General features: G+C 30.1%; 1 long non-coding RNA gene across 1 annotated transcript; it reads right to left on the reverse strand.

Moving 5' to 3' along the window:
* Positions 1-6,793: 6,793 nt before the first annotated feature.
* LOC133189043 (uncharacterized) lies at positions 6,794-10,990 on the reverse strand. Its single transcript, XR_009721389.1, has 3 exons — positions 10,952-10,990; positions 8,875-8,942; positions 6,794-6,853 (listed from the first exon to the last, which is right to left on the reverse strand). It is a non-coding gene; the product is annotated as an uncharacterized LOC133189043 (long non-coding RNA).
* Positions 10,991-20,760: the final 9,770 nt, after the last annotated feature.

A 20,760-nucleotide genomic window follows, 5' to 3' on the forward strand; every position in this document is an offset into this window, starting at 1 on the left:
TCCATATTATGAGAACAGAATAACATCAATCTATATTAACGTTTAGGAACATAACCAAAAGAAAAGGTTAAATGCAATTTATCATCGAGACCGATGTATTAAATGCACTATTATTTGTGAATTGCTCGGTTCACGACGTTTTATAATGACTAATTACCAAATGTTACACTAGGTTTGAAGGTGAATCGTTTACAGAAAGTACGTGTACTTTATTTGTACCTCAGATCATAAAGAGATTTTTACATAGAGGGCATATTATACAAACCAAAAAAATCATGCATGGATTAGTAGAAAAGTTTTTGCCTAATTTTGGTTGGAAATGATGCATTAAACAACCCCTAAACTATAAGAAATTCGTAAACTGACTATGATATTCAAAGCTCTTAATTTTTGCTATCAATTGAAAATGATTTTAGACTATAGTATGCGAATTTCTACCACTTTATTGGACATAATTGAGAAACTTGAATAAAAAATACAAACTTAATATATTTTTTTTTTTTATAGATATTTTGTATACAAACATACATGTGGATTTTGTTGGTATTTTCGTGATTTTGGAATTTTTTTTAAAATATCTGTCCTTAATACAATCAAAATTATTAATCAGCTAATTTATTTGATTGTTTTTCTTAGCTGTTATCTTTCACAAGGAATAATTAAAATAGAGGAAGCAGCAATAAGTCATCAACAAAGCACAAATAATTTGATCTAATTTTCAAGATGAGGGGGAGAAACTTATAATTAGTCGCTGTTTCACACAATATTGGCATGATAAACCTTTCCCCACACATCCGTCTCAGATATCTGTCACGGCAGGAGTTCTAATTAATTTGGCAGGTACCACCTCTCCTCCAGAACCCTCTCCTGTAAAAATAAATAAAAAATAAATAAATGAATTTAAAAAAAAAATAAATAAATAAATAAAAAACAAACAAACAAACAAAAAAAACCCCAAACAAAAAAAAAAAAAAAAAAAAAACAAAAAAAAAAAAAAAAAAAAAACAAAAAAACAAAAAAAACACTGTATTCAAATCCAGTCTGAGCATTTTATTTTATTTATTTATTTATTTATTTATTTATTTATTTTGCCCGTTCTCAACATTGTATTTCTATGAATATTGACCAATATTTAATATTACAATCTATTATCAGTAAACACATTGATTCGTTTGAATAGTATAATCTACATGCATTTCACTTTTCAACCACATTTTCAATATAACCCGCTACAGGGATGGGTGTTTGTGTTTTTTATACAGTAGATATTTTATTATTTATTTCTCAAAATATCGTGCTACGTGGTTTAATACTAAATTTAATACACTATAATTCTTTGATATGTGTAGGTCTTCATAAGAGGGCCCCCAGAAAGTTAAAAATTGGATATTTAAAAAAATGAATTTAAGATTAAATAAATTGTCTAGGTCCTTACTTTTTCCAATAAAAAAAGAGATATGGTTACATCTGTTTACAAAGAATACAACATAATCTGTCAAGTGATCAAGCAATTTCCGGCTTTATTTTGAAAACAAGGTTCGGATGTATATTGACATTTACCATCCATGAGTGGAAATTCATATCAATGAAGATGTAATAAAACTCATCTTAATGCATTATTCGTGTATAATGATACTATTTTCATCACGTCCTAAGTTTCTTTAAGAAATATAATGCAATTATATTCTTATTAAATGCATGTATACGTATCCTTAAAAAAATATAAATTTGAAAACAATCGTAATTGTCGTTATTAAGGATCATCTCAGTTAAAATCTCCACTGATTAGATCGCGAGTCAAATGGTACTGAAAGTCATACATGTACCTGTAGGTGTCAATTTTGGAATGGTTGAACGTAAGAATAAATACATTGCATAGAAATAAGATGAAAATATCGGCAATATCCCTTTTGGTAATAAACGTTTGATCTTTTATGTATGAAAATCTAGCAGAAAAAATCAACTGAGAAAAAAATGTCGACAAGGTGAGGGGAAAGCAAAGAGGAATCCTATAACAACACCCGGGACTTGAATGAATAACTGGATTAGTTAATTTTTTTTTGTTACTTCGTTACTATTTAAAATTATTAGAGATTTTGGCGGAACTTTTTTTGGCAGAAAAGCAGATCCTTTAGGTGTAAAGTAGAGGAAGTTCATCTTCTGGATGCGTTTTCAGTACGTTTAATATACGCTCGAATACTGATTTCTGACTCCTATTGTATGCAGTTCATTGGATGGTAATAGAGGTGTCCTAAGAAATCGATATATTGCAAGGGCTTCCCATCAGTGGACCAGGACAAACTTTTACACATAACCTCAAGAAATATTAAGATATTTGAAAAGCGTTGCGAGCCTTATGACATCTTGGAAATGAATTAATCATTTCTATTTCAATGCAGGTGACCAGCAAAATATTCACAATGAAGTCTAACAGTTGTAATTATAGCAATTAAACAGTAAAATATATATAAATTAGCAGCACTTTTCACAAACTGCAAAGAAGTTTAAAATATTTATAAGCCAAAGTTACATTTTTTATTTGAACTCTTAAGCCCTTGCGGTATTTGAATTCATGAATAACCTCAATACTGTAAATATGAAAAATTGCTAAAATCACATGACTGCAACATCATGTGACAAGTGTAAATAAAAAAATCTTATCGTCCTAAACATGGAGTTTTTAATAATTTGTCCGATATAAGTAAAGTACTGAAAAGAATCGACCATCTTTGTAAAGAATGTATTAACACCTTCCATTTTAACTTGATCAATTCCATTTGATCAAAAGCTCTGTATGGTTGTTAAGTACAAAAAAGACAACTGAAATCTATGCATACTTTAAACATTTTATTTTCCAATTCTTACCAAATGCTTGTTAAAGAAACCATTATATATCTGGCATGTCTTAACAACTGTTTGTTAAGAACATGAAAAATAAGCTGAAGGAATTCTTAAGTAATTGCTTGTTAAATAAAATTAAGTAAAACTGTTACACTTTTATACAGAGTTTTTACAACTGTTTGTTAAGACTACCCAAAGAATTCCACAAGATATATTCTTAACAACTGGTTGTTAGAAATGCAAAGGAAGACGAACAGAATAAAGTCTTAACAACTGCTTGTTAAGAATACCAAAAGAATTTCACAAGGTATATTCTTAACAACTGGTTGTTAGGAATGGAAAGGAAGTCAAACGGAATAAAGTCTTAACAACTGCTTGTTAAAAATACCAAAACAATTTCACAAGATATATTCTTAACAACTGGTTGTTAGAAATGGAAAGGAAGTCAAACGGAATAAAGTCTTAACAACTGCTTGTTAAGAATACCAAAAGAATTTCACAAGATATATTCTTAACAACTGGTTGTTAGAAATGCAAAGGAAGACAAACAGAATAAAGTCTTAACAACTGCTTGTTAAGAATACCAAAAGAATTTCACAAGATATATTCTTAACAACTGGTTGTTAGAAATGGAAAAGAAGTCAAACGGAATAAAGTCTTAACAACTGCTTGTTAAGAATACCAGAAGAATTTCACAGGATATATTCTTAACAACTGGTTGTTAGAAATGGAAAGGAAGTCAAACGGAATAAAGTCTTAACAACTGCTTGCTAAGGATGCTAGAAGTAGGTCCATGGAATCCTTTTAAAATTTTCTAGAAAACCGGGATAAAAATTGACAATTGACAATCAATTAAAATTATTAAGCAAATATAGCACATACAAGTTTAATGAAATATTCTTTTCTTAACAACTAGTTGTTAGAGGACCAAGGCTAGACAACTCAGGAAACATTGGGAAAAATGTCTTAACTATTTAATAAAAAGATTAGGAGTATGTTCAAGATATTTTCTTAACAACTGCTTGTTAAGAAAGCTATGTTTCAATTAATGCAATTCTTTTAAGGATACACCAAAGGTTTCCAAATGCCAGAATTTAATTTACATGTAATTCTTTCATTATCAAAGATAACATAATAAAAGTATATATCATTTGAAAGCTTGTTAAATTTACTATTTAATTATCCTAATTTAAACTTTAATTAATAACTTATTTAAAAATTATTTAAATATTAATGTAAATTTTAGTGCATAAATATTTTATAAATCAACTTTTTTGTATTTAACCCCTCAAAGTGGTCTTTTGCCTCAAGGTAGATTAAAGATTGAACTTAAAAACTGTATCTCAGATTTTTGATAAATCTTCTAATTCAAAAGTTACAGCCATTTGCTCTTCAATATTATCAATTTATTAGCCTAATTTAACATTTTCCTCAATAATTCCAAAACTTTGCTAGATATCAAAAATCTGAGATACGGTTTTGTGAACACACATTTGAGAAGCAACCCATCCAATTTTCAGAGAAATTGGTCAATAAATAAGGGAGCTGAATCCTTTGAAATAATACCACACACTGTCTGATCTTACTTTATATTAGAGGGCAAAAACCCATTACACAACAAAATCTGCCAAAGCTAGAAATATATGACACCTTAGAGATTCAGCTTTGGATACCTGTCACTTAGCCATATTTCCTATGCATATTCACAAGAATGGGAGGTTCTTTTCTGTATTTAGATGCTTTTAATTAAGTAAAATAGGTTCAATTCTGAATCAGAAAGATTTCCCGGCAAAATGGCAAGAGCTAAGCTCCACCTTCATATTAATATTAGACATGATAAATTGTTCATCGAGTTTTCCTAAAAAAGTCTTGCAGTAGGTTTACTTGTTCTTCCCTATTACTCCCAAGTATTCAACAACTGCTACAGTGTAATATTCTATTCCTCTTCTGTAATACCCTGTAAAAAATATACATCATTTTAGTGGTAAAATTCATATTCTTTGATATTTTTTCTATCTAATATATTATCAAATAAACCATTAATTGAATTTTTATATTCACCAAACAAATTTATTACATTTGTGCATAATGCTGGACAGATTTAGGCAGAGAAGTGTGATGGGGGTAAACATGGAATTTGACCTCAGATACTTAAAAAAAAGGTAAGAACTATGAATAATAAACTGCATTTTGTATCTTTATTTTTTTTCTAAAAATGTGGCAAAATGAGCCAGTACTTCCTAATGGAAACATATCCAATAAAAGAGGTTAGGACAAGTCCCAGAGATGAGTAAACCAAGACCCTGCAGGAGATCCCCCCCCCCCCCCCCCAAATATTTCTCAGACGTTAAGCAGCCAAAATTGCCATCAGATTTGTTCCCTTTTCAAGACTTTGTGTATTGCAAAAAGTCTTTATCTAAGCAATTAATACCATTGTTATTTGCTGGACAATATTAAAAAAAAATCACACTGTACAATTTCAAATTAGTTTTCATTACTTTATACAGGATTTATTATGAAAGACACTAGACAACAAGATAATTTTATCCAAGACTGAGCAATTAAATTCCTTTGCTTAATTCCCAAGAGATCAAGATAACATCTGCCTGATCAGAGATGCTCTACCAGTTAATTCCTCACAGGAAACTCATTAATTTATCTCTAATTCAACATCTAATTTGTTATTAAAATTCTTCTTGACTACTGCTTGATAATTACACCAATGTGGAATTTCTCTCTTGTTTTTGACACAAGCAAAACGTTATTATATTTGTTAAAAATTGTTGTAAAGTTAGCAATGAAAAAAAAAACTGTGTATTTTCTTGATGAAACATTTTTTTAAATATCTGCAATATTCTTACATCTTTTGGGACTGTATAATTTAAAAATGTAAAGACATATATATATATATATATATATATATATATATATATATATATATATATATATATATATATATATATATTTAAATTTTGCCTTAAATGAAGGTCAAAGTGCCCTTTAAATAGGATGCGACAAACCAACCCTCTATTCAAGATGCATCAAATGGCCGAGTATTATGGTTCTTGGTCTAATAGTTATCTAGTAATGAGCCGGACAGGATTTTCCCCTTTCTTGACAATAACATCTTAATTAAAGGTCACAATGACCTATTTTTAGAGTGAAACACACCTTTTACACAAGATGTACCAGCGGACAAAGTTTCTTAATTCTATGCTCATAGTATAAAAATTATGAGCCGGACACGAAAAAGTAAACAGACATATGGACAAACATGAACGCCAAACAAAATATGCCCTGCCTTAAGATGAGCGTATGAAATTATAATTCTCAGGCAGATTATTATTTCAAATATCCTCATTCAATTGACAAAATGAAAGCTTTATTACAGCAGAAGAAAAGAATTATGACATCTTAGTGAACCAGTTGCTGCGTAAAAATCGTCCATTTGACAATTTTGAAGAAGTCAATAGAAATAGCTGTTTAATATTGTTTCTTTACCACTTTAGGGCGTAAAGTCACTTTGTATAATAGTTCCTGTAACGAATTCCATTTATAGGGTATGAAATACACTGTAGATTAATTACATGCGTTCAAATGCTTTACCTCACAAAGACCAATCATTTTTCATATGAACGTAATTTGTAAATATGTTTTAAAAATCAAAGCATAGATTTATATGGCACCACTTCCTATTATTATATTATGACAATGAGCATTAGACTTGATTTGGCAGATTTTTCTTTAAAAACTTGTATTGCTTAATATGAGGAAATATTTGTCCAGTCCTATCTTTTCTCTGTGTCATGATAACAGATCAAAGAGGCCGTTATATATAAAGATTACCTAATATATATATATATAGAGAGAGAGAGAGAGAGAGAGATTACCTTAGGTTTTTAATCTTAGTCGATGCCATCTAGTATAACATAAATTCGATCGTTTTTTAAAACTCCACAAGACAATCCCATTCTTTCATTCACTGCTTCATATTCTTTTAGGGTATCAGAATCTGTAACCAAAATTATACATTTATTACGAGATATTTCAATGAATCATTACATTTCATTGTTATTTAGTAAATGGATTAGTTCCGGTTGACAGTGAAGAATATCGGTACTTCGATTTCATTTTGAGTGAGAAGTCCAACGAACATTATTTTTTAGGTGGCCTTATTAAATATGCGAGGAAAGAGTAAGCGCGGCTGAGGGAGACAGACGATGTTTACTTGAAAGCATACTGAATAATTTATCTATTTATAAAAAAAAACTTTACACATCAATTATTTAAACACACACACACAACACACACGGTAATTATTCTGAGTACCTATTCCGGGCATATTGAATACATATTCACACGTTTGTTAGGTATCAAGGAAACAAAACAAAATTTCAAATTATCAAAACCAGTCCACAAGATAGAGAAATTCGACGTGATTCACCCTTTGGCTGCAGACGATTGCTTTTCCTTTTCGTAGAATTTCCCACAACCATCAACGGACGAGTTCATTGGTTACTGTTGAAAGGTGAAACAGGTTAATCTTTCATCGGTAAAACAGTGTATTGATCTGACTACTCTATTCCAGTTTACATGTAACAACAATTTTGTACATATTTTATATTACAAAGTCGTAAATTCTTTCCCTGTCATAGAACTGTTATTAATTTCTCGGGCTGTATTCGATAAAACATAATTCATAAGTTTTAGGGATTATCATCGCATGCCTATTTTTTGGTAAATTTCTATTTTAAAGGAAATAATAGAAAAGCGAAGATGATGAAAAAAAGGAAAAATGACTGGAATTTGATGTACCAATTTTAATCGATTTGAGGGATTTTTTTTTGGGGCGGGGTCTCATTTAAAAAAGAAACTTAATACTGGTGTAATAGATCAAATTTTGCTATGTCTTTAGGATATACATATTACATGTAAGTGAATTGAATAATATAAATACATGTAGCATATAAAAATACGTTCATGGAAAAGCAATTTGCTTAAAACGGACGGGTTCAACAGAAAATAATGCTTCCACGGATATTCCTGAAATACATGTATACTGAATAAAAACTTTTAAAAGACGTGTGTCCGTAAAAGAATAATTAATGAAATTTTAAGTTTTGTATGATGTTAAAAGGTTACTAAAAATTCTTAACTCTTTCTTATATTTATCAAGCACGTGAAAATACTTAATAGCCTATTTCTTACTTTAGATTATGAATATTAATGACACTTCTTTGTAACTACTTTCTACAGCTTGAGTATTTCTGACATTTTGTCAGTTTAAAATTAGAAAAGCGGCATTTGTGAAAATAATTTTAAAATAGGGCAGTAAGCATTGTCTTTTCTATCTACACAGTTGTTATTATCCCTTGAACCATTATTCATTACATGTGTGTACTCCGTGATGCGAACAGAACGATGGTTGCGGATTAAATTATATTAATGGGAAAAATCAGCCTTACCACTTCTTGTTTTATGGACACTGATAAAAATAACCTCAAGGGTAAGGAATGGATTAACAATTACTCATTCAACACATCTCGGCTGTTTCATGTCAGTAACGCTGGGAATTATCCGAAGTTATCGAATGCGAAATCAAAAATTCTCGTTACACATTCAGTCTAGATATCTTCATAATTTGGAAGCTCAGAGATTTAAACAAAACGGCATACTATAGGATTTTAAAAATTCATTTCAGTTGATAATTAATCAATTAAAACTTACATGAAAATAAATTTTCGATTAAAAAAATTCATTAAGTACGTACAATGTTGGTATAATTTAAGAGAAATGCCGGTCCTTTTAGTCTTAACGTTACGATTTTCCAGTATTAAAGGACCAAAAATATGTATATATATTCACCCTTTTACAAGTTTTTTTTTTTTATTATTATTATTTCTCATTTCTATATCTTGTCTTGTTTAATACATGTATGCTGAACATTTAACTTTTAACATTCAATCATTCTTTAAAACTTAAATACTTTGTACAAATGGCACATGCTTTTTAAGTCAAAATCATATATCTTACCTAGTCCTGAATTGACAGTTTCACTTGAATGCAAAAGATCTTCATCTTCAATACATGTTTTTCTCGATCTGCAACAAAATGTTTGAATGAGTATTTAACTTCCGCTCCTTTATTTCTGCGCATGTCAAACAGTTATTCTTAATTTGATTGGTGATTTTTGGGGATATAGCCAATCGAATTCGAATACGCTATTGAGGGCAAATATTTCGATTTCCAGTGATATGTTTCAGCCATTCTACATTTATGCCGACAGATTTTTTGTTGTTTTTTTATTATAAAGAAGATCCCACAAATTGCGACGCACAGTAGACTCCCTCTTTGTAGGAAGCAGTGATACTGATGGCAATGACATAGAAATTACTGTTGACGATCAAAGTAAGTGAATCTAATCTATTTACAAACAATAATTACATATTACCTAATGTGAAGATGTTTGTACTATAAACGGCCAGTAGATGGTATTTTGATGTTTGTGAGTGTGGGTGTGAGGGTGTCTGTGTGTGTGAGAGAGAGGGTGTGGGATTGTGTGGGAGGTTGTTTAGGTGTGTGTGTGTGTCAACTTGAAATTCTACAGGTTTTTTTTTTTTCATTAAAGCTTAAAAGAATTGCACACAAAAAAAAATACCAGTAAAGTTATTCCTTTTCTATCATCTTAACATATAAGTCCATTTTAATTCGATGTGCACGGTTCAAGTTTCCTATGAAATTATATATTGGCACTCTGCACCACAGACTTTTATGAGCCTCCACACTTTTTTTTGCCTATTGAGTTGACCTTGATTTCAAATTTATTACTTGCCCCCCCCCCCCCCTCCCCCGCCGAAAAATCAAGAATCTAATTACCACGTACCATGACGACTTTATTATTTTTCAAACGTCTAAACTTACTTCTCCCTTTTCAGAAAACCTCCCCATCTTACTCTAAATGTGCAGATTCATGTAAAACACTAATCACCAGAATTTTCCCCTAGTTTTACGTCGAAACAAGGCTGAAGCAAAATACCTTACGAATTCCCCTTTGAATCAATGGCGTGTCAGCCCGAAACAGGGACAGAAGTGTTTGTCAGCTGTTCCTGGGTTGATTGCAATGCATTGATTTTTCCAACAGATTTTCAAATTTCTTGTGTAAAAAAAATGGTAGTTCATGATAAGGATTGAAGTGATATATCGCGATATGAAATTTTTGGTTATACCCATCCCGACTTTTTATACATGAAAAGCATGCTCATTGTTAAATTAAACAAGTCATTTTATGTACCGGTAGATATTATTGCCAGGCGCGGAACCAAGACTTTTTTCCGGGGGTGGACCCCTCCCCCCCCCCCCCCCATTCAAAAAAAAAAAACTTTTCCATCCAAGAAATATATTTCAAAAAAGAAAAACAAACAAACAAACAGACAAAGAAAAAGAAAAAACTCAACTCTTTTCTCAAACGTGAAAAACCTATTTCGTGAAGGGGGTGGGGGGTGGGGGTGTTCGTTGACATTTAAAGCTTCATACCTATGACTTTTCATACCCATTTCACATAGATAGCTATGACTTTTCATATCAATTTCACATAGATCCGCGTTTTCGAGGAGGGATCGTGTTTTCGGGGAGGGGGGGGTCCAAGGTCATTTTTACTTGGTATAGTATATATATTTAATAACTCTGCAAATTCCAGAGGTCCCGACCCCCCCCCCCCTCCCCCTTCTAGATCCGTGCATGATTGCGCAGTGTGATTAGGTCAAGTAATGACCTGTGGCCTGTGAAAATGAAGATATTTGCTCTCTGCATGTATATATCATAGAGATATACTACAAATGTATATATAATGTATTGTTTTAAAAAAAATGTGAACAGGAGTACTTCTTCCACGACGTTTGTTTTAAATTATCTATTTAAAATGATAAATTAACATCTAAAGCTCTACAATTTTACTAAGACGATGTCCTAAATTTTGATAATGTGGTACAACCTGAAGCCTCAAAATTATTTAAGCTTGATCCCTCATGAACTAAAGAGATTTTAATGAATCGATGAACTACCTAATTTACTTTTACATAAAAAAAAAAATAGAAATTAAAAGATATCTTACCTTGATGTATAGAGAACGTTCGGAGATTTCAACAGAACACAGGATAATAGAATTTCTGAAAGAGTGTAAGTTTTCGCGGGAAATGTTACCATGTTAATCTTATTTTGCATACGATGGGCTGGCTGAAGCCTGTCATTAATTTCTACCAATGGCAGCACTAGAATCATTTCGACGGGTCGCCTTTAATTTGTATAGACAGATGTCCGAAACACTCATCACAGACATCAAAGTGTCAGATTTTCCTAACATTGAATAGCCTGGTACTCCGCTAATAACTGTTGCTCTTTCGTCGCATAATTGACATCGCATAAAATGCTAGAATCTGAAAGACGTACTTAAAATATTTTAATAAAAATATATTTGGGTTTAAATAAACGATTTCTCAAGGAATAGGAAATCTTGTTACGCTAAAACTATCATTTACCATCAATGTATAAATATAAAATCAGATTTATCTAAAATAAGTCCTTTAGATAAACGCAGTCTTCCTGTGGGTTAATTAACGAAAACACCGAGATTTATTTTCTGCATTTTAAAATATACAATGAGTTGAGATCCGTTTTATTTCACACCATAAGAAATAATAAATGAATATTAGCCCTTGATATTATCCTCCATGAGGACCCATTTGTGGGGCGCCTGAATAACAAACATTTTTAAAGCTTTGCACAAGTAAATCTAAAAAAAAAAAAAAATGAAAAGATTTTGCTAATTTTGATGATCATTTCTCTTTCTTCTACAACCCTCTTCCCTCTGCAATATTTTTCTGTTCTTATAAACCATTTCATACCCCGCACTCTTAATATATTTGTTTACATTTTTTGTGTAACGAGCATTTTTGTTTATATTCTTTGTATATAGGAGAGGACAATCTAACTTACAAAAATCTCAGCTAATTACTGATAAAATATGTTGAAACTTTTTTTTACATGTAAAAGGGATAGGTTAAAATATATAACGTGTAAAGTTTTGATAACTCTAAAATATATACATGTTACTGTTTGATGTGAGGAAAAAAACCTTATGCATTTCTACAGAATTAATGATTGTATTATTTTAATGATTTATTTATTATTAAACACGAGTTTAAATAAGATCCTTCATACTTACGTCTTCTAACAAAACATGTACATGCATTTTGCGACACCTGAGAATACAGTAGCGTGAAAGATCTAAATTTTGTGACGTTCGTTACATACAACTTAAAGTTTCTTTATTAATGTTACATGCCACGTCAAAGCAACTGAGAATTTAATGATCATGCAATTTCAGCATTCTTGCAAGTTTCTAGTCAATTACTTTCAAAGTTCCATACTCATTGATAAATTCTCTCAAATTACCTAAGTGAATGAAAATAATGGATCATCTATTCGTTTTATAGCTCTACTGATAGTATCAAATACACGGTGTTTTCCCGAGTGGGAGCAAGTTGAAATGGTTCATTTTCTACGGCTGATAAATATTCACTGTACCAACTTTCTAATTTCCTTGCTGTTGCTATGGGATGGGTAATAGTGAAGTATCTTTGGATCGAAGACTTTTCTTAACATATATTTCTTTATTTACCCGGCATAAAAAGTCATGAAATGACATGACACCCACATAAAATAAGCATGTTTTAATTTGACCGAACAAAAAATACTAGTATCTGTACATTTGTTATGAAAATATATATAATTATATATATTTTTGAAAAAAAAATGTGAATTTATTGATATAACGATTCAAAAGTTCAACATATGCACCATATTTTATTTTGTACCGGCGAAATCTGAAGATTTCCTTTCAAAGATCACTTATGCATTATATAATTCCAATTAAAAAAAATTACATTCTCAAAGTGTCTAGATTTTTCCGTTTCCATGATATGCGCATTTTTCAAATTTGTTTGTTTGAAAAAAAAAAGTGGGGGAGAGGGGAATATTTGTTGGATAATTTAATACATAGAAATCAGTTTAAAAGAAAAAAACGTTAGGTCATACACAATAACATTTAATTTATACAATGCTACGATGTCGTAAACAGCCTATTCTAATGGAGACATGGCCTCTAACGATAATAAATTCACTGAATAATAATTAGTATGCAAGTTTTGATTAACAGCCCCCCCCCCCCCTTCCTGCCTTCCATTCACTTTTAAGTCATGATTCACAGAGATGGACAATAACTGTATTTATGTGTATCAATGTAACAGAAACAAATGTTTTGATCTACCCACCATAGGTCTCGAATCTCTTCTGAATTTTAATTTAAAAACAAACTTCGAATGTATCTGTATTTAGTGTATTTCATGGGCCCGGAGAGTTGACAAGTATTTTCATCTCTCTCTCTCTCCCTATCTCTCTCTCTCTCTCTCCACACTATTTTTAAAATTCAAAATCCGTTGTTGAAAAGTTAAATGTATATCTCGGAATATGAATAGCAAAACTTATTCTTTATATTCATCATGTTAATTAATTTCGCATCTTTACGTGTAAAAATAACAAGTGCTAATTTTGCAAATCTCAACAGAACACACGTAAATGCGATTAAATAGAAGCACATTTTGAAATAGATATATTTCTCTGGTGCAGCATTAGATCATGAGATGCAAAGTGTCTTTTCATTATACTAAATTGTTGTGAAGTTGTTATTTAGATTGCAAGATCACAATGCTCTAAATATCTATCTCACTGTGAACTCTTATCAAGGAACATTTACTCTAGTTCGGGTGAAAAATCCTATCATACCGATGCGCTTTCGCGTACGGTCCCATGTGAAAGTGAAATAATGAGGCATTTCAAACACAAAGTGGTTTAATGAAATCCCGTTCTTTCTTCTCGTGATGACTGTTGTAAACGTGCGTGGTGCTTCTCCCCCGAAAGACTATAAATTACGTCCAGTCTATCAAATAACACTTTCTTCTGTAAAGACTGGAAAGTTAATAGTGACGAAACAGAGATATTGAGTTCTCTTTAAGAGTTTTCCAGAAAATAGTCTTTATGTAAAACAATAAATTATAAAATAAATAAATTATATTGAAATATTGACATTTAGTAGTGAATAACCACTAAATATGCATTGTTTAAAGCAAATGGCTAAAACGCTTATGAAAAATTGAAAAATAACTAAACAAATCGGAAAATCCTGCAATTTTTTTAAAACTAAATCAAACGTAGCATTTATATAATATTTTATTCACGGGTAATGAAATTTTCAGAAGAAAAAAAAATACATAAATTTTTTTCAATTTTTTAAGTGATGCATGCATGTAAACTGGCACACCACTTTCGGCAAAGCGAATTACCTTTTTCACTAAAAATAAGTTACGATTCACCCACATGATGCAATTAACAGTTTACTTAAACATGTAATCTATTGACCCGTTAAATGCATGATAGAAGAAATTCAGCTGTTTAGCGAACATTCTTATCTCTTTCAATTTCTTTTTATTTAGAATACTACATGTCTGTAAAATAAAATTATATCAATATTATTCAGATTTGTGCTTTAAAGAGACGCATACGGTTACTTTAGCTGACGGCATTAAGATCGTGCCGACATATTGTTCATAAAATAAATGTTAATAAAATCGCATGGTGTTTATCGCTTCACTCTAAAATAAACACCGAAATATATTTTCCCCTTTATTTATTCCTTTTTATTTAATTCTTTATATCATATTAACTTACATTATTGGTTTTTTAGCTCACCTGAGCTGAAGGCTCAAGTGAGCTTTTCTGATCGAAATTTGTCCGTTGTCTGTCGTCGTCGTTGTTGTAAACTTTTCACATTTTCATCTTCTTCTCTAGAACTACTGGGCCAATTTCAACAAAACTTGGCACAGAGTATCCTTGGGGGAAGGGGATTCAAATTTGTTCAAATAAAGGGCCATTTAGTCCTCTTTCAAGAAGAGATAATAAAGAATTAGTGAAAAATTAATAGCATCTTTTAAAAATCTTCTTCTCAAGAACCACAAGACCAGGAAAGATGAAACTCATATGGAAGCATCCTCAGGTAGTGTAGATTCAAGTTTGTTCAAATCATGACCCCCGGGGGTAGGGCGGGGCCACAATGGAGGATCATAGTTTTCATAGAAATATAAAAGAAAAAAAACTTTAAAAATCTTTTTCTCAAGAACAGCAAAGCCATGATGAGTAATATTTATAAGGAAAATTAAATGATGTCAATGGTTTAACAACATTGTCAGATAAAATGGAATAGATTACTAGCTTATTGATGAAACTGTATATCTTGTTAGACCAATATGATTTTCAGCATCAGTTAGAATTTTTTTCTAAATATTGTTAAAAAGGCATTTAAAGGTGAATATTAACAAAAATTGTTATTTTTGGTAGAGGTAAAGTGAATCACAGTATTGTTTTTTGATATAACGAAGACCCATAATTGGAAGTCGTTAGTCAATACAGATATCTTGATGTTATATTTTGTAAAATTGTGTCATTTAATATGAATATAAAAGAGAAGTATGACAAAGCAAGAAGAGCAAAGTCTGGAGTAATTAGTAAATGTAAAGGACAAGATTTATCTATAAAATGCAAGCTTCACCTCTTCGATAAAGCTTTAAAACCACTTTTGCAATACGGTTGTAAAATATGGGGTTTTCTTTTTTAATGAAAAACTATATCTTAAATCTTGTAAACATGTCTAAATTGTGGAAGTAATCTACTCCTAATTGAATGGTATATGGTGAATTGGGAAGATATCCATTGTCAAATAATATGAACGAAACGCCATCGAATAAATTTGTACAACAAATCTTAAATGAATGTGGTTTATCATATATGTGGAAATCTATGATAAATGTCAAATGGTTAAAAAATAGATGATATCATACTCTTATAGATCAATTTAAACAATCATGGTCTAGTGAAATGTCCAACACCAAAAACACTTACTTACAGGTTATTTAAAAGTACATTATCCTTTGAGAAATATTTTGACATTTTACCAGTGAAATTACTGAGATTTTTATTTTTATTTTTTTTTTTTTTTTTTTTGAAATTTAGAATTAATAACACTAGGTTTCCCTATTTAAACAAGCAGATGGCACTGTGTTCCTAGAGAATTAAGACTCTGAAACCTATGTAATTGTAATGAAATTGGTGATGAGTTTCATTATTTATTAAATTGTACTGATGCAATATTAAAACAAGCAAGGTCATTATATTTATCTTATTATTATACTGTGAATCCGAATCTGTTTAAAATCGCAAAAAGAAACAGTTGATAAGGGTCTGTAAATCTATACAAAAAATCATCTCGAGAGTTCGCTGTTCTGGTTAATTTTTTCCACGCAATGTACATTGTCATCTATATTTTTGTCTAAATTATTGTTCTCTACATCTGTAACTAGTTTTATGAGAATAAAGTTCTTGTCTTTGTCATATAAAAGTCTTCATTCATAGACTGGTATCCCCCTTTTCTTTTTGTTTAGCAATGACGAAATCCCTCATGATTTTGTTGTTTTCCAATTTGATGGGTCAGTTTTTTCTATTGATGAAACGCCCTCATCCCTCCTTTTTTGCTTTGAAATACCACAAACTTAAAGACGACAACAAACCACATGCCTATTTCAAAAGCTGAAAGCTTTTTTTTTTTTTTTTTTTTTTTAAATTTTCATTGTATTAAAGACTAAACCCACAAGGCAGCCTACTACTGGGGCTGAAAAAATAAAAGCAAATGATACATGCTTTACGTCAGCGTTATTTGCTTGCCTGAAGAGTTATCAAAAGTATGAGAGAGAGCAGAAGCAATGTAGATGAATGGGTAATGATCTTAGAGGATTTCCTATGTGCCGGATAATGGGCTTGAGTTTATTGATTTGCATGCAATAATTACAAATTTATATATGCAGACAAATGATTTTACTTTTTTCGAGTTTATTTTTTAACAAGACCTTTTTTATATATACTCGTATAATAAACATAAAATATGAAATCATTCATTTATATTTATTCCATCAGACATTTCATTTTGACAAAAATTTAAATGTCACATATAGTGAAAAAAGCAGTTCAGTTTAATTGAAACTTTTTTATTTCACACTATTTACAGGTTTTCACAAAACAACTTGGAGAAAATTGGCGAAAATATGACAAAGAAGGCATGGTCCTATCAAAGATATCTACCACAAAGCTTTCTGTTTGCAAAATCCGCAACCTCTGTGGAGAAGAAAATGGAACTAGCAATATTCAGAAGAAAAAAAGAATTCCTTTCAGGGCACTGGAGGAGTAATCAATGTCAACGTTAGACCTTGCTTGGTATATGCGTTCAAATTAACAAACAACAAAAACATTCTGTCGATGATAATAAATTCACTCAAAAAAAATATCGATTGTTTGATGCATTGTTTCCAAAAAAATATTTTTTTAAAAAATTACCAGATAATTGAAATTTATGTAAAAGTTCAGTGTACCATAATTATAGTTTTCTTTTTCTTATTCTTTAAATCTTGATTTTTGTCTCTGTATGTGTGCAAAAATTAAATTTTTTGATTTTTACTTTACATTTATTGTTTCCTTTATGATTTGAAAAGTTTTGATATGAAAGAAATATCATACACATATGATTTCTTTAATTAACATCCTGTCTTTTTAGTAAACGTTTCAAATCTAAGTCAAAACAAAGAAGAGTTTGGTATTCAAGTATTCTTTTAGAAAATACTTCGCAGTGATTCTTATACATTTACATCTTTTTTGGTACTCCTGATATCTGATATTTTTTCCCCTCATATTTAAATTTTGTTTTAAGTCTTATAACACAGGTCAGTTACAATTTCAAATTAAATTTTGTAAATGGGTACGTTGTTTTGATATTTTTTATAAATGATAAGAAGTTCTTTATAATTTCCTGAGTTCAAAAAATGATTACTTGCTTTTTTATATATATCTAAGATATGGTTTTAAGTTTTTTTTTGTGAATTAGCCCTTAAATATCAAAAACTCTCTTTTTTTGTTGATAGATAAAACAATTTCAACTACTCAAACATTTTCTGCAATTACTTTTGGAGTAGAGAGATAAAGATCATTGATAAATATAAAATTGTTTTGTTACACTCCTGACAATAGTAAAATTTAAAATAAAAACCCCAAATTTCAAAGTTCTGTCAACACCAAGTTTAAAAACAAGATGTTCCCTTTTAATGTCACAAAACGAACTAAAAATATTAAATGAACTGTAATTAGAAGTTGAAAGTATATTTTATAGGATACCAGTATGTTACTTCGATCATTTGGAAAGCACTGTATGCAAGCAAAAGTCATCCAGAATTCGAAGTATTCTACTCTTCACTTTTTTTATTAATTCAAATTTGATAATAGGTAAGTCGAACATTTGTGTTGCACTCCTGAAAGAAGTCTTTTAAGAAGAACTGTGAAGCATAAATTACACAAGAATGTGTTTTGTTGTTTCAGTGAAGTAATCGAATTACTTGAATTTTAGAATAATTTTCCAGTGTTTTTTATTCATTTTAGAAGAGAAAGATTGCAATGATTAAAACAGTCTATAAAAATATAACTTAATACACAATTATTCAAATAGATCCTTATTGATCAAAGCATACCTAGAAGCAAGAAAAGGCTTATTTTACTATTGAATCTATCTTTAAAAATTGTTCCATTCCTGACCATAAAATATGAATCTGAAACACAGACAGAAACTTTTATTGACAGAATTATTTGGTAAGATATGTACATTAAAAATTAAAACAATAATTGTTAAGCTGTATATTTAACTTAACAAATACTTGTTAAAATGTTTTCTGAATAGGCTTGGTTCTCTAACTTGTTTTTTTTTTTCTTCTTTTTTTTTTTATAAAGTGGTCTTTGATATTCGTAATAAGAAGCAAATATGAAGTTGTTAGGACTTGTATACAGCTACTCTTATGTTTCCTGATCTTAACATAGTTTCTCCTATGAGTTGTTTAGAATACATCTTTAATTTGTATATCATGTTTTCAACAGACACTTGCTAGAAATTGTAATTAATTTACAATTTTTATCTTGGTTTTCTAGACCAATAAATTAAGAGGATATCGTGAACTAATTTCTGATATTCTGAACAAATAGTTTTTAAAGATTCTTTTCCCCTAATGTTAATGATACCCATAACAAATGGTTATTTTAGATATGAATATGTTTATTTTTATCTTTATTTATTTATTTTTTTTATATTTTAGCCATATTTTAGCCATATTTTTAAAGACTGTTTTGTTTTGAAATTAAATTAGAAACAGTTAATCGATATTCCTTAAACCGATTTTCTTGACAAGCAGTTGTCAAGACTTGTTTCTAATTTGTTTTCTAAATTGTTTTCCCTTGGCTCTCTAACAATCGTTAAGAATAATTACCTTTATATTCTATTCTTAGCAATCAGTTGTTTTCAGACTTATTTTCTTTGCAATTAACTGATTAAACATATTAACTTAATTGTGAAATTCTTAACAAACAGTTGTTAAGACATTTGTCTTTCAGTTTTCTGAATTGACTTACCTTTGTATTCTAACAACTGTTTGTTAAGACTTCTTCATGAAGCTATATTTAACAAGCAGTTGTTAGGGTTAAGACTTTTTGTGAAGCTATCTTACAATCTAAACAAGCAGTTGTTAGGGTTTAGACTTATTCAGGAATCAGGAATCTTTTTTTTTAAGTTAAGACATTTTTGTTATGTTTCCTGAGTTGCCTAACCTTATTCCTCTAGCAACTAGTTGTTAAGAATATTTCTTTAAACTTGTATGTGCTATTCTTCATTCATTTTCATTCGTTGTCAATTTTTGTCCTGGTCTCTAACAAATTTTAAAAGGATTCCAGGGACCAACTTCTAGCATCCTTAACAAGCAGTTGTTAAGACTTTATTCTGTTTGTCTTCCTTTGCATTTCTAACAACCAGTTGTTAAGAATATACCTTGTGAAATTCTTGTGATATTCTTAACAAGCAGTTGTTAAGACTTTATTTCGTTTGACTTCCTTTCCATTTCTAACAACCAGTTGTTAAGAATATATCTTGTGAAATTCTTGTGATATTCTTAACAAGCAGTTGTTAAGACTTTATTCCGTTTGACTTCCTTTCAATTTCTAACAACCAGTTGTTAAGAATATACCTTGTGAAATTCTTGTGATATTCTTAACAAGCAGTTGTTAAGACTTTATTCCGTTTGACTTCCTTTCTATTTCTAACAACCAGTTGTTAAGAATATATCTTGTGAAATTCTTTTGGTATTCTTAACAAGCAGTTGTTAAGACTTTATTCCGTTTGACTTCCTTTCAATTTCTAACAACCAGTTGTTAAGAATATACCTTGTGAAATTCTTTTGGTATTCTTAACAAGCAGTTGTTAAGACATTTTTCTGTTTGTCTTCCTTTGCATTTCTAACAACCAGTTGTTAAGAATTTATCTTGTGAAATTCTTTTGGTATTCTTAACAAGCAGTTGTTAAGACTTTATTCTGTTTGTCTTCCTTTGCATTTCTAACAACCAGTTGTTAAGAATATATCTTGTGGAATTCCTTGGGTAGTCTTAACAAACAGTTGTTAAAACTCTGTATAAAAGTGTAACAATTTTACTTAATTTTATTTAACAAGCAATTACTTAAGAATTCCTTCAGCTTATTTTTCGTGTTCTTAACAAACAGTTGTTAAGACATGCCAGATATATAATGGTTTCTTTAACAAGCATTTGGTAAGAATTGGAAAATAAAGTGCTTAAAGTATGCATAGATTTCAGTTGTCTTTTTTGTACTTAACAACCATACAGAGCTTTTGATCAAATGGAATTGATCAAGTTAAAATGGAAGGTGTTGTATGTATTATC

Source organism: Saccostrea echinata, unplaced genomic scaffold (assembly GCF_033153115.1).
Source record: "Saccostrea echinata isolate AGI-Se365-2 ecotype Australia unplaced genomic scaffold, CSIRO_AGI_Sech_v1 ptg000016l, whole genome shotgun sequence".
NCBI classification, from domain to species: Eukaryota; Metazoa; Mollusca; class Bivalvia; order Ostreida; family Ostreidae; genus Saccostrea; species Saccostrea echinata.